Here is a 6,777-nt window from a genome sequence, read left to right as displayed (position 1 = left end):
AGTACCTCATTCCTTTTTATAAGCAGAATAACATTCCATTGTATGGCTATATCACATTTGAGATGGACATTTGAGTTTCCAATTTTGGGCTACTGTGAATAATGCCGCTATGAACATCCAAGTACAAACTTTTGTGTACACGTATGTTTTCAGTTCTCTTGGGTATATACCTAGGAGTGGAACTGCTGGGTCATAGGGCAACTAACCCTATGTTTAACTTTTTGAGGAACTGCCAAACTACTTTTTCAAAGTGACTGCACGATGTTATAATCCCACCAACAATGTCTGAGGGTTCTGATTTCTCCATATCCTCACTAACCCTTGTTATTTCCCATTTCATCTTTTATTATAGCCATCCTGGTGGGTATGAAATGGTATCTCATTGTGGTTTTGATTTGCGTTTCCCTAATAACTAGTGATGTTGGGCATCTTTTCATGTGCTTATTGGCCATTTGTATATCTTGTTTGGAGGCCTGTCTATTCAGATCCTTTGATCGTTTTTGAGTTATTTGTGTGTTTATGATGGAGTTGTAAGTGCTCTGTATATATTCTAGAGACAAGCCTTTTATCAGATATATAATTCACAAAATTTTTCTCCCATTCTGTGGGTGGTCTCTTCACTTTCTTGATTGTGCGCTTTGAAGCACAAAAGCTCTTAATTTTGATGTAGTCCTATTTATCTATTTTTTTCCTTTGCTTGCTTTTGGTGTCATAGCTAAGAAACCATTGCCTAATTCAGGGTCAGAAAGATTTACACCTATGTTTGTTTCTAAGAGTTTTATGGTTTTAGCTCTTCTATTTAGACCTTTGATCTATTTTGATTTAATTTTTGTATACGGTATAAGGTATGAGTCCAACTCCATTCTTTTGCATGTGGATATCCACTTGTCACAGCACCATTTATTGAAAAGACTATTCCTTCCCCATTGAATTGTCTTGTCACCCTTGTTGAAAGTAAATTGACCATAAATGTGAGGGTTTGTTTCTGGTCCACAGCATTTTTAGCGGACAGAAAAGAATGGTCCGATACGGAGAACTCACAATAGTCCCAGTGTTTTAGCCTAGCACACCCAGAGGCCTCTTATCCCTCCACTCTGCAGAGAAAGGGCACAGCCCAGGGAAATAGTCACCAAACTTACATCTAATGACTCAACCTGGAAGCAAATCATGTTGGAAAGTTACACGTGTTTCCACAGCCAACCTTCCTTTCTCCGGAAAGTTACCCTTCAGTGTAGACCCTATTTCTCTCTCTGAGCATGCTGCCCTGAGTTTAAGAAAAGTCTTTCCTTCTGACTGAGGCCCTTTCCCCCTTAGCTGGGCACTTCGTCCGGGGTTAACCCTTTTAAGACTGCCCGCTCTGAGCTCAAGCTGTGGTTAGAGCCCAGACTTGCAGAAAGCAGAGGAGCTTGGCTTCATTTTTTCCCTCACACTCTGGGCAGCACCACGGCAAGTGGCAACGGGTTAATTCTGGACGTGAACTTCCCACTTTTGCTGACGGGACTCCAGTTGACAATGAGCACCTGACAGTTGAAGCCGACCGCCGAGGGCAGAAAGGGAAACTGACCTCCCCCTAGCTTTGGCCCTGCCTAGCACCTGGTGACCCTGGCTCATGTCTTGCAGAGATTCTTTACCTCTTGACCAGAAGAGTTCCTTGACCATGGGGAAGCAGTGTGCCAGAGGGGAAAGGGGGACAGACTTTGGGTTCAGATAACCCGTGTATGAATCCCTGATCCTGCATGTACTTGCCGTGGCCGACATAGAGGTGCACTGCTCAGAACCCCTGTGGAGAGAGAACCCACCGGCCAGCTGTGAGAAGTGTGGTTAGCTGACGGCCTCCAGCTGTTATCTCCCTCAGGGTCTGCCTCAGCTTTGGAGCCAGGGTCATGCTATTCTTGGGGTGGTCCCCAGCCAATGACTGATCAAGGACGTGATCCAAGGCCCATTTCCAGCACATGGAAGACCCCTCTAGAAGGCAGCCTTTGCTCCAAAGCTCCCCTTTGGGCTGGTAGACTTTGACAGGTGGGCACCATAGCCTGACGGACCCCTTGCCCAATCCTGCCCCCATTTCTTTGAAGTTCAAGACTGAAAGCATGAAGGAGCCTTCTGGGAAGTTGGAAACGTTTTCTACCTTGATCTACATTCTGGTGACATGGGTACACACACTCCCACAATCATGAAGCTTACACTTAAGGTCCGTGGAATTTACGTATTTAACTATGTATGTTATGCCTCAATTTTTTTAAAGGGAAAAACAGTGAGGAGTTTTAAATTATTAGTTAGCATATGTACATGTTAAGGTTTTTTTTTGTTTTTTTTTTGTTTTTTTTTTTTATTTTGAAATTTAAATTTTATTGGAGTATAGTTGATTTACAATGTTGTGTTCATTTCAGTTGCACAGCAAGTGATTCAGTTACACATATGCATCTGAAAAAGAATGAATATATGCATATGTGTTAAGTTTTTTTAATTTATAAAATGCAGAGATGTAGAAAGGAAAAAATCACCTCTGGACCCACCCCCCAAAGATAACCACTGGAGACATTTGAGATATTGCATTACACTCCCCACCTCTCTTATCACTCTGCCTCTCTATGCTGCCGCTTTGGCTCTTGGAGAAAGGAAGTTTCACCATCACTTCCACTTTCTTGGGAGTAGTGCTGGGAGGATCGTTTCCAGGTTCGCTTTCTAGCCCCTCTTTCACGCCTTCCCTCAGACAGAAGGTGAAGCTAAATAGTGCTAAAATTTCAATATCCTAACCTGCACATCACCCCTCACTGAAGCTGGGAGCCTCTGGGCCTCTGGATGTCTTTCTGGAACAGCACAGATCAGGGGCCCGGGTTCACCGGGTCTTTTGCCTTCACAGGAGTTGAAACACTAACTCAGGCCCCACAGGGCTTTCTGATGGGAATGAACCTGACTTTGTCCAAGGCTGAAATGTTTCTACCTCAGAGCAGCCAAGCTTTTTGCCTATTTTTTGTGTGAACTGTGGGAGAAAGGCATTTTCCAGCTTGCTTAGATGAACACAAACTGTCGAGGTGACCCTGTAGGGAACATCTCAAGGTAGATTACAGTCAGAACCAGGCAGACTAGCAATGTCGGCATCACCATCACCTGGGAACTCGTTATATATGCAAATGTGTGGGGGCCCACCATAGACCTGGTAATTCAGAAACTTTGAGGGTCATCTGTGTTTCAACAAGCCCTCCAGGTGATTCTGATGCACTCTCAAGTTTAAGAACCTCTGTTCTAGAGCTTTCTAAATTCCACTGCCAGAGAAAGCAAAAATGTGCTCACACGTGCTCTGTTCATGCTCATAAGCAGTGCACTGTGTCCTTAGCATGACTTAGGGGCACGTGCCAGGTCCATATAACTTCAAAGTTTCTTGTTCTTTATATCCTAAACCCAAGGAAGTGCATTCCTTTTTTCTCTGTTAGTTGAACAAGGATGAAATATAGCCCAGTGTTCCCCCAACACAAAGATTTATTAATTTGTACTAATGACTGTTTAGAGAAAAACATAAAAACCAATGTCCTTGTTGAGTGCTCCTTCTCGAAGGCAAAATGTGGATGTTATCTGTAAAATCAACAAATTTGTCACCAAAGTGAAATGTTATCTTTTCCTGAGGATTTTCCCAGGCATCTCAAGGCCTCAAGGACTAGACAGCCTCCTCCCTCCCCCTGATCAGATGCAGAGGGTTAGAGCTTACAGCCATAACTCAAATGCTTTAAGACAGCTCAGATGTAAGTTTGTTTTCAGGTTAGTAGCTTTGCTCAGACACAGCTGAAGAAAGGAGACCATGAACCTATTCAAAGCCTCAAATAATCCCCACAGACCTTGGCCTCCTTAAGGTATGACCAGTGCAATGGTCTCTTGGATAAGAATACCAACGGCACGGGCAACAAAAGCAACAATAGACACGTGGGACTACGTCGAACTAAAAACTTCTGTACAGCGAAGGAAACAATCAACAGAATGCGAAAGCAACCTACAGAATGGGAGAAAATACTTGCAAATCATTTATCTGATAGGGGATAATATCTAAAATGTATAAGGAACCCCCACAGTTCAATAGCAAAAAAACCAAAACAAAACAGATAAGCCAATGTAAAAAATGGGCAAAGGACCTGAGTAGACGTTTATCCAAGGAAAACATACAGATTGCCAACAGGCACATGAAAAGACATTCGACAGTACTAATAATCAGGGAAATGCAAACAAAAACCACAACGAGATATCATCTCACACCTGTCAGAATGTCTATTATCAAAAAATCAAAAGATAACAAGTGTTGGCAAGAATGTGGAGAAATTAGAACCCTTGTACATTGTTCGAAGGTGAAATGGTTTAGCCACTGTAGAAAACGGTATGGAAGTTCCTCAAAAAATTAAAACTAGAATTGCCATATGATCCAGCAATCCCACTTCTGGATATTTATCCAAAAGAATTGAAATCAGGATCTCAAAGAGATATCTGCACTCCCATGTTCATTGCAGCATTATTCACAATAGGCAAGATGTGGAAACACCCTAAATATCTATTGACAGATGACTAGATAACAAAAATGCGGTACATACATACAATGGAATATTTTTCAGCCTTAAAAAGAAGGATATCCTGCCATTTCCATCATGGATGACCTGGAGGACATTATGCTAAGTGAAATAATCCCGACACAGAAGTACAAATACTATATGATTCCACTTATGTGAGATATCTAAAATAGTCAAACTCAAAGAAGCAGAGAATAGAATGGTGGTTGCCAGGGGCTAGGGGGAGGGGGAAATGAGGAGTTGCTAATCCGTAGGCATAAAATTTCAGTTGTGCAAGATGAATAAGTTCTAGAAATCTACTGTACAGCATCATGCCTACGATTAACAATACTGTATTATACACCTAAAACTTTGTTAGGAAGATAGATCTTGTGTTAAATGCTCTTATTTCAATTAAAAAATTAACTAAATATGTTAACTATAAAATAAACTAGAGATCTGAAGAAAAACCCAAAGGTGTGACCAGTGGTATGCTGTTAAATGCTTAATAACCTTCACTTTGAGAAAAAAAACCCTATATATCTTGATCATAAATGTGCAGCACACAATTTATAAATAATGATAAAATATATACATTCTTTATTATAAATTTCATAAAGCCAAATAACTCTCACAGAATGCTTTAGTCAATGTTTTCCTAACTCTTGTGTCCATAGCCAACCTAAGGTGGCAATTAATAATTAAGTGTGTTTCCAACAGGATTATTGGTTGATATATTGATTACATGAATAAGACAAAACTGAAACAACAGAATGTATGTCGAAATTTCACTAGTGTACATCAGTGACATAAGCGACTACTTTACTAAACCAGATAATAGTTTTTGAATACTGGAAGAATATTTCCTCAATTTTTCGTGCTATTTGAAATGCAACAGTTACAGAGGTGACACAATTTTAAATTTAATCTGCACTATTAACATTTCTCCATCACTTTCTTTAGTCTAGACCAGGGGTCGTCAAAAATTTTCGGTAAAGAGCCAGATAATAAATATTTCAGGTTTTGTGGCTACCTAGGGTCTCTCTGTTGCATATTCTTTTTCATTTTTTTACAACCCTTTAAAAACGTAAAAACCATTCTTAGCTTGTGAGCTGTACAAAAACAGGCCGTGGGTGGAAGTTCGCTGACCCCTGGTCAAGACAATCAACAGAACAATAGATTAAGCACTGATTTGTAGCAGTTGCTAATTTCCATGATGTAAATACTCCTACCATGGCTGATTTCAAACTACCAACTTGACTTCACTGAACGCGGAGTTGCAAAGAGATGAGCAGATGCGAAACATTATATGGTATTTCCACTACACAGATACAAAAGACATAAATCACCTCAACAGCATAGATAATAGTGAAGCACAGGAAAATAATTAGGAAGTGATGAGTTTTGAGTATTTATTACCTTTGTTTTTAATCTAATTTATTTAATCGTAAGTTTCTATAATTTAATTTTTAATAATGGCTGTATTTAACAACCAGTTCTCAACATTTCTTTTTTTTTTAAATAAATTTATTTATTTATTTATTTTTGGCTGCGTTGGGTCTTTGTTGCTGCGTGCGGGCTTTCTCCAGTGCGGCGAGCGGGGGCTACTCTTCGTTGTGGTGCACGGGCTTCTCATTGCAGTGGCTTCTCTTGTGGAGCACCGGCTCTAGGTGTGCGGGCTTCAGTAGTTGTGGCACTCAGGCTCAGTAGTCGTGGCTCGCGGGCTGTAGAGCACAGGCTTAGTAATTGTGGCGCACGGGCTTAGTTGCTCCGAGGCATGTGGGATCTTCCCAGACCAGGGCTCGAACCCGTGTCCCCTGCACTGGCAGGCGGATTCCTAACCACTGCACCACCAAGGAAGCTCCTCTCAACATTTCTGAAAATGTAATAATTGGCTCTCGCAAGCCAATATGAACAACCACTGTGACCACACCAAATTTCAACCTGTTTGTTTTGGTTCTGTTGGATAAAGAGAGAATCTTCACTCAATTTGGTCTGTTATTCCCTGTAACAAAAGGATTTACTACAGAGTTTCTTTGAAGCTGGTAGTTTCCTTGGCTCTTCTAAAATAGGAAATGATTTTAGATGTTATTTTTACATATTTTCAAAAAGAGATCTGTCTCTATTCTCAACAGCTTCCTGACTACATTTTGCTTCCAAATAATGAGAACTATTTAAAGGGAAAAGGAACTACTGTAGTGTGGTTTTAAGAAAAGCACATACTCTGCTCTTTCAGAAGTAGTTACAC

At 40.7% G+C, this 6,777-nt stretch overlaps 1 protein-coding gene across 2 annotated transcripts in view; it reads left to right on the top strand.

The window, feature by feature from the left end:
- The first annotated feature begins 1,751 nt into the window (after positions 1-1,751).
- PLAC1 (placenta enriched 1) overlaps positions 1,752-6,777 on the top strand; it is an 84,742-nt gene continuing 79,716 nt past the window's right edge. For both annotated transcript variants that reach the window (XM_082377992.1, XM_082377991.1), the window contains exon 1: positions 1,752-1,762. The gene's annotated coding sequence lies outside the window, so the exon portion shown is untranslated. The remainder of the gene's footprint in view (positions 1,763-6,777) is intronic.

The sequence above is a fragment of the Balaenoptera borealis genome, assembly GCF_965194805.1.
Source record: "Balaenoptera borealis genome assembly, chromosome: X".
Classification (NCBI taxonomy): domain Eukaryota; kingdom Metazoa; phylum Chordata; class Mammalia; order Artiodactyla; family Balaenopteridae; genus Balaenoptera; species Balaenoptera borealis.
The sequence above is the reverse complement of the archived record's forward strand: the minus strand, read 5'-3'. Positions and strand labels throughout refer to the sequence as shown.